This window comes from Triticum urartu, chromosome 1 (assembly GCF_003073215.2).
Source record: "Triticum urartu cultivar G1812 chromosome 1, Tu2.1, whole genome shotgun sequence".
NCBI classification, from domain to species: Eukaryota; Viridiplantae; Streptophyta; class Magnoliopsida; order Poales; family Poaceae; genus Triticum; species Triticum urartu.
The window spans coordinates 359,260,623-359,272,271 of NC_053022.1; the positions used below are offsets into that span (position 1 = coordinate 359,260,623).

General features: G+C 44.7%; 1 long non-coding RNA gene across 2 annotated transcripts; it reads right to left on the reverse strand.

Annotated features, from left to right (window-relative positions):
- Positions 1-1,544: 1,544 nt before the first annotated feature.
- On the reverse strand, positions 1,545-6,247 carry LOC125512323. Of its 2 annotated transcripts, XR_007285297.1 has the most exons (4): positions 5,685-6,247; positions 5,329-5,569; positions 5,083-5,151; positions 1,545-2,402 (listed from the first exon to the last, which is right to left on the reverse strand). It is a non-coding gene; the product is annotated as an uncharacterized LOC125512323 (long non-coding RNA). The 2 variants fall into 2 exon arrangements; XR_007285296.1 differs by having other exon boundaries at positions 5,083-5,569.
- Positions 6,248-11,649: the final 5,402 nt, after the last annotated feature.

An 11,649-nucleotide genomic window follows, 5' to 3' on the forward strand; every position in this document is an offset into this window, starting at 1 on the left:
TTCCTATGTTCAGTTTAGAAGTAAATATTTGCTCTGCCGAGATATTCCTGTGTTAAGAGTTTGTTCTGAATATTGTCTATGTAATGCCAGACCTTGTGTTTGATTGCAAAGTTGATCTTGGAATGTTGTGGCATGCAGCATCATGAGCTGTTCACCGTGCCTCCTGAGAATAATGCTTCGTTTTGTTTTGCATGTCGATCTAATGCCAATGATTTGCTTGTTAAGAAGATCACCCTCTTCTGTTGTTTCCGTGCGTAAGAAGTTCATCATCTGATGTTTCATTCATAGCCTATACGACAAGTCAGGTAGGTTAGACGTGAAACCATATGATCTTCCAACCAATTCATGATATTAGTCCGTGATTGGATCGTCGTTTTCCAACCAAAACCGCTTGTAAAACTCACGCTTGTAAATTAAAGCAGATGGTCTCGGGCGAAGGCACTTGGTTGGTCGATTTCGACTAGTAAAATATCAGAAGTACTTCACACACGATAAAAATGCTGAACGACACTCGGATGATTGCTAATCCAGCCGTTAGCTGCTGTTTCAGCCTTGCCCATGGATGGCATGATACACACGTCGTGCATGTATCATCTGGTAATGTCGTCCATATAGCAGTGCTCGTAAAATATACACTTGTCTCTCAAATTACACGCGTAACCCGCCAGTTTTACTTACAGACCTTGGGCCCTCGGTTTCATTACGCCTGTATTTTACTCGTTTCCGATGATGAGTAAATTACACTTGTATGTTAATACAGGTTTGAAATAAACCAGAGCTCCCAAGCGCGGCCTTACCGTTTCATGCCGTCTCAGTTTCACGAAGGTGCTCATAGGTGTCCGATGATCTTGGCTTCCTGAATGAGCAGTGGGCGCTGTATCAGACCATCCGTAGGGCCCGCGAGGCCCTCTTTGTTGTCCTTCGAGTTGTTGCGCTTGCCGTGGCACCGAGCATTGTTAACATCATCAACGAACATGAGGATTCAGGAGATGACTTTATTTTGACTGGATGACACTAGGGACCCACTAGGGCCATAGCCGTACGTACACAAGTGCCTCCTTATTATGTACGCAAGTCACCCGCAACAAGGTTATCAAGTTTTGCAAAGTTCAGTGGAGCCACCACACCGAGGATGAAGCCACCTGGGAGCGAGAGGAACAACTGCTGAAGGACCACCCTCACCTATTTTCTAGCCAACCCGAATCTCGAGGCGAGATTCATCTTAAGGGGGGTATGTTTGTAACATCCCAAATTTTCAATTTGGAATGTTATACATTAGATCATCAATGCATATAATATTTTATTTGCTTTTGGCCTGATCCAGAAATTCTATGCAACTCAAGGACCCACGGAGAGAGTTGGGGATTTTGATATTTTGATATTTGGGTTCTCTCAAATTTTGAAAATAGGATCTTTGATTTTATTTATTTTATCTTCAATTATTTCTATAATACAAATATGAGAGAGGGAATAAAATGACTTTCCCAAAATAAATAAATATTGAAGGTTTAATAAAAAACTCAAGTAAGATTTTATTTCGGATTTTCTCGCTATTTTGTTTGAATTTAGGAAAAAATTGCACGATTTCAAAACTGCATTTTAGGGCCAAGAAAATGTTCATCCTGTTCTAAATACTCCCTCCGTTTACTTTTGTAAGGCGCGGAAGAAAATTTCCGACAGCCCCAAAAAATCGGTAATGGACAACTATTCCCCTTTCAATCGATCAATTTGAAATTCAAAAAATATCGGAATCGCCTCGCCCAGCGCATCGTCGCCCACCTCGTGCCCTGCTTCTCCTCGCCTCGCGCGTCGTCGACCACCTCGCGCCCGGCTTATCCTCGCCCAGCGCGTCGCTGCCCACCTCGTGCCCAAGATCTCCTCGCTGCTCACCTGGCGCCCAACTTCTCTGCCCAGGATCTCCCGCTCATCGTTGCCTAGGATCTCCTCCTCATCGCCGCCCAGATTCCTGGTCGCCGCCGACCCAGGAGCACACCTCGCCGGCCGCCGGCCACCAGCCCCTGTGCACCTCGCCGGCACTGCCTCCCTTCATCCCCGTGTCGTCGGCAAGGTGCAGCTAGCCTGAGCCAGGGGAGAAGGCCATGAGAAGTTTAGCTCGGAAGCTGGCCTAACTCCTCGCCCAGCACCTCGCTGCTCCTTGCCCAGGATCTGCGTACTCCACAACCTCCAGGCTCGGTGATACTTGTTGGATTATCGCCGAAAGCCGGCCCAGCTTCTCGTCCAGCACCTTGATGGTCCAGCTCCTCACCAGCAACATCAGCAGATCTTCAACAGCAAGGAAGAAGCAGATCCTCAACATCAACAGCAGCAAATCGTTGGCCCAATTTCAAGCATGGTAGTCCCAGATCTCAATTTCACTCCACCTGAAGAAGGAAACGAAGAACCTGAAGAAGAAAGCAACAATGCTGGTCAAAATCCAGGTATAATTTCTTCTAATCTTGCATCAAATTATGCCTCAGAAGTAACAAAGAAGGGATTGCTAAGATTGAATAGTGCATATGAGGAAGCTTCATTTTGTTCACAGGTTATTCAACAAGCAACATTTACATTTTCAACAAGCAATAGAGGTCTCCTGGACATTGTAAGGGTATTTCAGTTTTTGTCTCATTTGCTTATAGGCAAAATGAACAAACTCCATGTATGTGTGTGTAAATAAACATATACTCTGACAGCATATACCCTGACAGCATGTATGTGTGTGTAAATAAGGATATACCCTGACAGCTACGAATGGAAAAGAATTGTTGCAAGAACAACGGTGTACCTCAAAATATTTTCATACTACTCCAAATTAAAAAGAAAAAGCAATGCAAAAACAAATCATGGAGTATAATTTGCTTGCTTGCTTGCAACAGAGGTCAATCATGGAGTATAAAGTTTAGTTTATATTTACAAATTTAGTTTACATTTATATTTTCAGCAAGCAGCATTTATGTTTATATTTACAGCAAGTAAAGCAAGCAATACTCCTATCGTATGGAATTGTTGTTGCTATTGTTGACCTCTTGTTTACATTTCCAGCAACCAATTTGTAATATTCTTACAATAATTAATTTAATTATTCTATTGCTATTGTAGGAGTGCAAAGGCAAAGGAATTGGCTCACTGATGCGCAGAGATATGCCGCTTACATGTCCTTGGAAACCCTCCATAAGAGTAGAGGAGGCAAGTTCAAGAGAACTGATAAGAAGGACGTGGCTGCAATATTTGGAGCACATGTTCGAGTTATTCAAAGAATATGGGAGACAGCAATGAAACAGAAAGGCCTTGGTCAGGAGGTGGATGTTTCAAACAAAAGAAAGGAAAATTGTGGAAGAAAATCGTATGATGATATCCTGTCTCTCATTCTGACAATTCCCTTAAACAAGAGGTCAACTATTCGATCTCTAGCCAAGGCACTGGGTGTAAGCCCTACTACACTATACAAGAAGTTCAAGTTGAATAAGATAAGGAGACACTCCAACAGGGTAAAGCCGGTACTGACAGACAAAAATAAGAGAGATAGGGTGGATTTTTGCCTCTCTATGCTAGATGAGGCAACATTAGAAGATGTAAACCCAAGTTTCAGGAGTATGCATAATATTGTTCACATCGACGAGAAATGGTTCTCCATGACCAAGAGAAAGAGGAACTACTATCTGCTGCCTGACGAAGAGGACCCGGAAAGACCTGTCAAAAACTCTATTGGAAAAGTGATGTTTCTCACAGCGGTAGCAAGACCACGGTTTGATGAAGATGGGAACATGACATTCTCCGGAAAAATTGGGGTATGGCCATTCATGAGAGTGACTGCAACAGCAAAAAGAAGCAAGAACAGGGAAAAAGGGACATTGGAAACAAAGCCTGTCATAGTGACGAGGGATGTGATGAGAGAGTACATTATACAGAAGGTTGTGCCAGCGATTCAAGCATTGTGGCCTGCAGATGATGATGGACAACCCTTTTTTATCCAGCAAGATAACGCGAGAACACATATCCTACCTAATGATCAAGCATTCGCGGAAGCTGTGGACGAAAGTGGCCTGGACATCAGAATAATGTATCAGCCTCCAAATTCTCCGGACATGAACACCCCGGACCTTGGGTTCTTCAGCTCCATTCAGTCACTAACAGACTGCAAAAGTCCGAAAACTATTCCAGAGCTGATTAAAGGTGTTCAAGAGGAGTTCAATGGATATGAAGTTTCAAAACTTAACAAAGTATTCATAACTCTGCAGGCTTGCATGGTCGAAGTAATGAAGAATGGTGGAGCCAATAAATACAAAATCCCGCACATGAACAAGGATAGGCTAGAAAGGCTACAACTACTACCGCCCAGGATCTCAGTTCCTCCTGAAGTGTATGCAATGACACTAGAGATGCTTGGACGCTGATCCTACTCCAGTTTGTTGTCTAATCTGTGTGTACTTGTTGTGTATTCTACTCCAGTTTGTTGGAGTACTTGTGTATTCCGTGCTTACAAGCAAAGGAGTATGTGTTTATGTGTGGACTTGGGGTCTATAATTATTGTTTCCAGACTATATTGTGCTATATATTGCTATATACTCCAGCTTATACTTGGAGTACTTGCTATATATTGGAATATATACTCCAGTATTTATGGTTGGAAAAGAAGAGAACTGAATCACTCTCTATAGATAGATTGATACTCCAGTACTCCTAGAAAGTTGCAAAACACTCCAACTAGGAGTATATTCTTTACTTGTTTGATAGGAGTATATATTCTCTGCAGCAAAGAATATACACTCATAGGAAGTTCCAGATGTACTCCTAGATGCAAACTGAGATGCAAAGAGAGATGCCAAGCTCTTTACTGAATATTTAACTAAATTTTTACTCCAAAAATAGGAGTATCATGCTTGCTTAACTGAACTTTTAAGATTCAATGCACCATTGTCGAACTACTTCAGAAAAATTCATGTCGATCAACTCTTTTGGTTGGGTTAAATTATGGTGAATTTCTAACGAGATCGCATATTTGGCACAAAATATTTAAATTATGGAGTATTTCATTCAGTTGAGTAAATAGAAGGGCAACTACTCCATCTGCAGTAAGTAGATTACCTGAACTTTGGCCGGTTCATACCCATTCCAGAAGATATACTCCACCACATCTGCACCACATCTATTAATCTGCAAGGCAAATTAGGTGGAGAGGATCAAGTGGTGAACACTAAAGTGGCCTGGACATCATTTTTCTTTGCTTGATTTTCATCCACACACACACACAATCTTTCTCCTTCACTTTTTCTTCTCCAAAACAGACGCAGAGTTGTTTTTTTTGTAGAAGCAGAGTTTGATGCGACTTACAAGTTTGTACTGTATCATCATCATATTTGTTGCTTTCAGAAGACACTTAATTTGATAACTGCCTCATCTTAGTACACACACATACAAGCAAAGCTAGCTACTCCCCTGCATTTGATTACTGAGGTGTCAATCAGTGCATGCTATGCGTGTGTGGGAGGCTGGCATGTCACTGTCATTGTAGTACAAGGAGCCGCACCATTTGAGAGATCCCTCCATCCATCATGCTTGTGAATCTGGTGCTCTGATTCATATCCATGACCAGATGCATTTAACTGAAGGTGAGGTGAGGAGCAGAATACAGACTACAGAGGATGAACCATATGCATTTAACTAAAGCCGCTGCGGTAAATCCTCACCTCGGAGACGAGCTTCCTGCTCTACTCTGCGATGGTTGTATGGCTCGAAGAAGGGTCCATCCGCCCCTCCCCTCCTAGCACCCCCATCGTTGATGCTGAGGTGGTGAAGTAACTAACGAGGAGGAGGAAGAGGAGCGGGAGGGTGACGGTGATGTGAGCATCGCCTGAAGCAGCAGATCCGGGAGGACGACCAGCGGCAACAGCTTCGGGCAGGCAACCGGCAGCAGCTCCGGGCAGGCAACCGGCAGCAGCAGCTCCGTCACACCGTCTTGATAGCCCACGCCGCAGATCGAGCACCGCCATTGCAGATCGGAGAGCCGTAGGAGGAAAAATCACATTTTTAACGATGGAGTTGGTGCTGTAGAGTGCCGGCGATGCGCGCGAGGGAGAGAGTGCTGACGACGCGGACGAGGGAGAAGCTCGGGGAGGGGCGGCGCGGGCGAGAGAGGGCGAGGGAGAAGCTTGGGGAGAGGCGGCGCGGGCGATGCGGGCGAGCGTGCGTCAGAGAGGGAGGGATGTGGGAGAGCGTGTGAGGAAGGGGATGCGAATGTTTCGCTACCGCGTCCTCGGCCGACACGGGGGTAAAAATGGAAAACACCATTTTCGTGCGCGACCGAGCGACTGTGCACATGATTTCGTTCCGCGCCTTACAAAAGTGAATGGAGGAAGTATTTTATTTAGATGATGAAAATTTGTTTTGGCATTTTTAGATTTTTATTTATTTTTCTAAGATTTTCTTAGTTCGGCAGGATTATTTAAAAAAGAAGCTCCCGCGTGCCCGACTGGGCCGAAGCCCAGCCAAGCCAAGCCGGCCCAGCCGCCGCCGTCTCCCGCACCGGATCAGGATCGGAGTCCCGATCGCTGCCGCCGCCCGAGTCGGGGAGGAGTACGCCTCCCGAGGCGCCCCCTCCCCCAAGCCAGGACGCCCCCTCCTTTTATAGCCGCCGCCACCCCGCCTCGCCTCACCCCGTCCCAGCCCCGCTGAGCCGCCGCCGCCTAGCGCCAGCGCCAGGAGCAGCCACCGCCGCCTCTCGCTGCTGCAGCCTCGCCACCCCGCACCGTCCCGTCGCCCCGCCGGAGCCGCCGGAGCCCCGCCGGAGCCGAACCGGATGTATAGCCGCCGCCGCCGCCGTGGTCCGGTTTTTAAAACAAAACGATCCAGTTTTTTTAGAAACCCTAGTTTCATTTTTTTATAAATCGGTTTTATCAGTTCTTTTATTTAGCGAGTGTTCGCTCGGTCGTTCGTTTTAACGAACGCGTTCACCGTTTAGTTTATCTTTTTTGTTAATCTGTTCGTCAGTTTTTCTTTTTCTCGAATTTTTCCGCGATTATTTCTGATCGCGATTTCTGATCTGATTTTTGTTTTAGTTTATCTTTTCGCTCATTTATCGGAATCAGGCGATTCAAGCGCCTGGAGTTTCGTCTCGAAACCCTCTTTCCGTTTAACCAACTAAAACAAGTTTTTGCATCTGTAAAATTTGACCTAGATCCAGATTAGTAAATGAAGCTTGTTTCTTTCGCCGTTTGACTTTCATTGCTTCGTTTGATTTGATTCTTTTTGCAAAGCGGAGTTCTTAAGTTGAACTTTCTGGTTAGATTTCTTATTTGAGTTTTATCCGTGCATTAGATGAGTACTTATTGTGTACTTGTTTGTTTGCGATAGAGTACCCGGAGTGCGCCGCTTGCTACTTATCTCTAGGTTTCGCGGATTATCAGCAAGGCAAGTAACACTTTGATCATACCTCTTTACTACCTAGTTTTTATTGCATTAGATCAATCCTCAAACAATTGCATGATTAGGATCTAATTAAAATGTGGGTTTTGGGAAGTAGATGAGGTAGTACATATTACCTGTTTTATTATCAAACCCTTGGGAGTTATTCTACGTTTGCTTATTATGCCATGCTATGCTAGTAGACGTGGATTGGGTGAGTGTATCCATGACAGATGTGAGATTGTTAATTAATGATTTATTTAAGGTGGCAACTTTACTACACATCTGGGTGGATTGAGGCACCTGGGTATTCCAACGATTGCCTCTTTTTCTTTATGGACCGCCACCCAGGCTCAAAGGGATCATGAGATTTTTCATACTAGAAACTTCCGTGTGCAGCCACAAGCTACTATGGTCTCTAGCATAGTTGATTTAGTCCTGCGAACTCTTACAGTGGTAGACTAGCAGATGTAAGGGAAAGTAGGTGTAACGGTCTACCCGATCGTAAGGTGCTAGCGCTTCTGAAAGACTATGTCTCGGTCATCCGTTTCTCAAACACCATGTAGTGTGAGAATCCCAACGAAGGAGATCGAGTCTTGTGGGGAAAAGTGCGCAAACCTCTGCAGAGTGTATACACTAATCATGATTAGACGTGTCCCGGGTGATGGACGTTTTGAGTATCTAGTACTTGGATTATCATGTGAATCTCATCATGTTACTTTAATTAATTTTGTTGGGTTTTAATGATGATGTATAATTGGGATTGAGAGGATGTCTATCTTCTCAATGTTTAACAACCACCATGATAGTTAAATACAATTTATTCCTTTACAGTAGGGAAAAACTGGCTTTACGCAAAAATGTAACCATAGAGCTTTCCACCAGCCATATATGCATGTAGTATAACTTTATTCTTTCATTACTCTCTATGTGTTACATTGCCAGCATATTCCATGTGCTGACCCGTTTTCGGGCTGCAACGTTCATGTTGCAGACTTTTCAAACGACAAGTAAGGTGCCTTTAGGTCGTGGTTCTATACTTAGTGATGCCGTTGGAGTTGATGGACTCACTTATCTTCCAAGCCTTCAGCTGTTATCGTTATTAGATGGCCTTAAGCCATATTTATTGTAATACGTTCTCTTTTGAGACATTCGATGTAATAAGTGTGTGGTTGCTACTAAATCCTTCAAGTACTATGCGTGTCAGCATTACTGATCCAGGGATGACACTAAAGCACAGAGATCGGACTGTTTGAGGTCTGATCGCTACAAGATGGTATCAGAGCACACGCTGACTTTAGGACACGACCACTAAGCTAAAAGCCCTAGATCACTACTCACTCTTCTCATTTCTGACCCCTCATCTTTTCTACACTTTTAGTATGGCGGCTGCAAGGAGCAAGTTTACGCAACCGGATGAAGATACACCCTTTGGACGTCACTTGAAGGAAGTCACTAGATACCTGAACATCGGAGTACCAAGCTTCACCGGGACCTACAACGCCACTTTACCTGAAGAGGAACGCTGGATGATTCATGTTCAAGTTCCAGGAAGGACGTTCATGCCTGTCACTGAGCCCATAGAGTTTTCCTTTGATGCACCAACCTGGAGTCTAGGAAAGAGCATGGCAGCCCACATCACTATGGGGCGCATTGGAGAAGTTTACCATAAGGATCTCAAGGATACTATCTACCAGATTTGTGGGCGCTGAGATGAGCAATGGGAGATGACCAGCACCGGGAAGGATAGATCAATTGCATCTTTCATCCAAGAGTTAAACCAGCACATTCGACGCCAGGAGAACCAGATGTGCGCAGGCATGATAGACCTGAAGAAGGCCATGACAAAGATCACGGAGCTGGAGGAAGAACTCAAGTCTACACGCGATGGATATGAGGAGGAAATAGCAACACTAGTGGAGAAGAATGATGATCTGAAGAAGAAGCTAAAAGTGTTCATGGGATTTCCCACAACTGGAGGAGAAGATGATTGCACTTGTCCAGAGAACTACATCATCATTGACGACACCAACTCGGACCCAGACGATAGCGATGATGACTATGTTGATGAAGCTGGAGCAGATATCATGGAGTCTTCATCGGAGCAGTTTTTCTAGTCGACCACCATATCAGTAGTAGTATTCTCCCATGTATCTAGTATAGCCCGAGCACTTTGTAACGGCTGATAGACCATTGTAGGCCCTTGTTTGATTGAATGAAGTGATTTTGTTTGCATTTGCCTCATGTGCATATGGGTAGTGTTTTCTCTCTAGACCTCATTCTATCCTATATTCTCATCTTTTCTAAACCCATCCGATGCCTCCGAGACGTGACAATGGATTTGCATTTCCACCGGAGCTCACTCAGTTGATCCAGCAGCAGAATACGTTGATGCAGTTGCTAGTCCAGAATCAGAATCAGGGGAACAACAACAAAAACAACCCACCACCCCCACCACCTGTTGATCACTTAACCCGTTTTCTTAGGCTGAATCCGCCGGTGTTTTCTAGTAGCACCGAGCTTATAGTAGAAGATGATTGGCTCTACAAGATTGGAAGGGAGTTAACCACTACATGATGTACTGATGCTGAGAAGGTGTGCTTTGCCGCACATCAGTTGGATGGACCAGCAGCATCATGGTGGGAGAATTACACTGTCACCTATCCCATCGACACCGTAACGTGGGACCAGTTCCAGCAGGCTTTTCGCACTGCCCATGTATCAACAGGAGCTATGGCCATGAAGAAGCATGAGTTTCGCAACTTACGCTAAGGAGGATGCATCATTGGCCAGTACGTGGATGCCTTTAGCAAGCTAGCATGTTATGCCCCAGATGACGTTGCTATGGATGCAGCTAAGCAGGAGAAGTTTTTGGAAGGACTGAATGATGAGCTGAGCATGCAGTTGATGGTAGCAACCTTTAATAACTACCAACAGTTGGTAGATAGAGCTCTCATGATTGAAGGGAAGCAGCAGCAGATTGACAACCGCAAGAGGAAGTGTGGACAAGGGAAGTACAATTCTGGAGCTCAACAGAAGCCACGTTTTACCCCGAAATCGGGAGGACATTTCCAGCATACCCATGGAGGAGGTAGCTCGCACAATCATAATGGCCCCAAGAATGGTAACGGGAATGGAGGAAGCAACGGCCAGAACCGTACCAACCCATCAACACCAGCCAAGAGAGACCTGAGCCAAGTCACTTGCTATAAGTGCCAAAAGACTGGAAATTACGCCAATGAATGTCCTGAAGCCCAGAATGGAAATGGCAATGGAAGCTCAAGGAAGAAGCCGAACCCTTTCAACAGGGGACAGGTGAATCACGTTAACGTGGAGGAGGTTGATGCCCAGCCAGATGCAGTAATAGGTAAGTTTTTGGTTGAGTCATTTACTACAGTCGTTCTTTTTGATACTGGTGCATCACATTCATACATATCAAGGGGATTTGTGGATAAGTATAAACTGCCCACCAAAGTTCTTAGAACACCTATGTTAGTAAGCTCACCACGAGCGGAGTATATGGCCAGTCGAGGATGTTTTCAAGTGCCATTGAGTATAGGTAGGCATGTTTTCCCCTCGGATTTAATCATTTTCGAATCAGAAGGTTTGGATGTAATTCTCGGTATGGATTGGCTATCGATGTATGGAGGAAACATCGATTGCGACAGTAAGTCGATTTTGCTTACCACACCAGAAGGAAGAAGGATCAAGTATGTATCGCAACATGTGCTGAATAGGACTCAAGTAAATTCCCTAACAGGAGTTGTACGGGAGGAAGTACCGGTGGTAAAGGATTTTCCGGATGCATTTCCAAAAGAGTTGCCAGGCATGCCACCGGATAGGGACATTGAGTTTTTGATTGAGCTTTTGCCAGGCACAGGACCAATATCTAAGAGACCGTATAGAATGCCTACAAAGGATTTGGAGGAGATTAAGAAACATATTAAGGAGTTACTGGATAAGGGATATATTCTCCCAAGTTCGTCACCTTGGGGATCGCCAGTACTTCTAGTGGAAAAGAAGGATGGATCGTTAAGGATGGTTGTTGATTATCGAGGATTGAATGAAGTGATGATCAAGAATAAGTACCACTGCTGATGATCAATGATCTGTTTGACCAATTGCAAGGAGCAAAGGTATTTTCCAAGATTGATTTGCGATCAGGATACCACCAGTTGAAGATTCGAGAGCAGGATATACCTAAGACAGCTTTTACCACCAGGTACGGGCTGTATGAGTATACCGTTATGT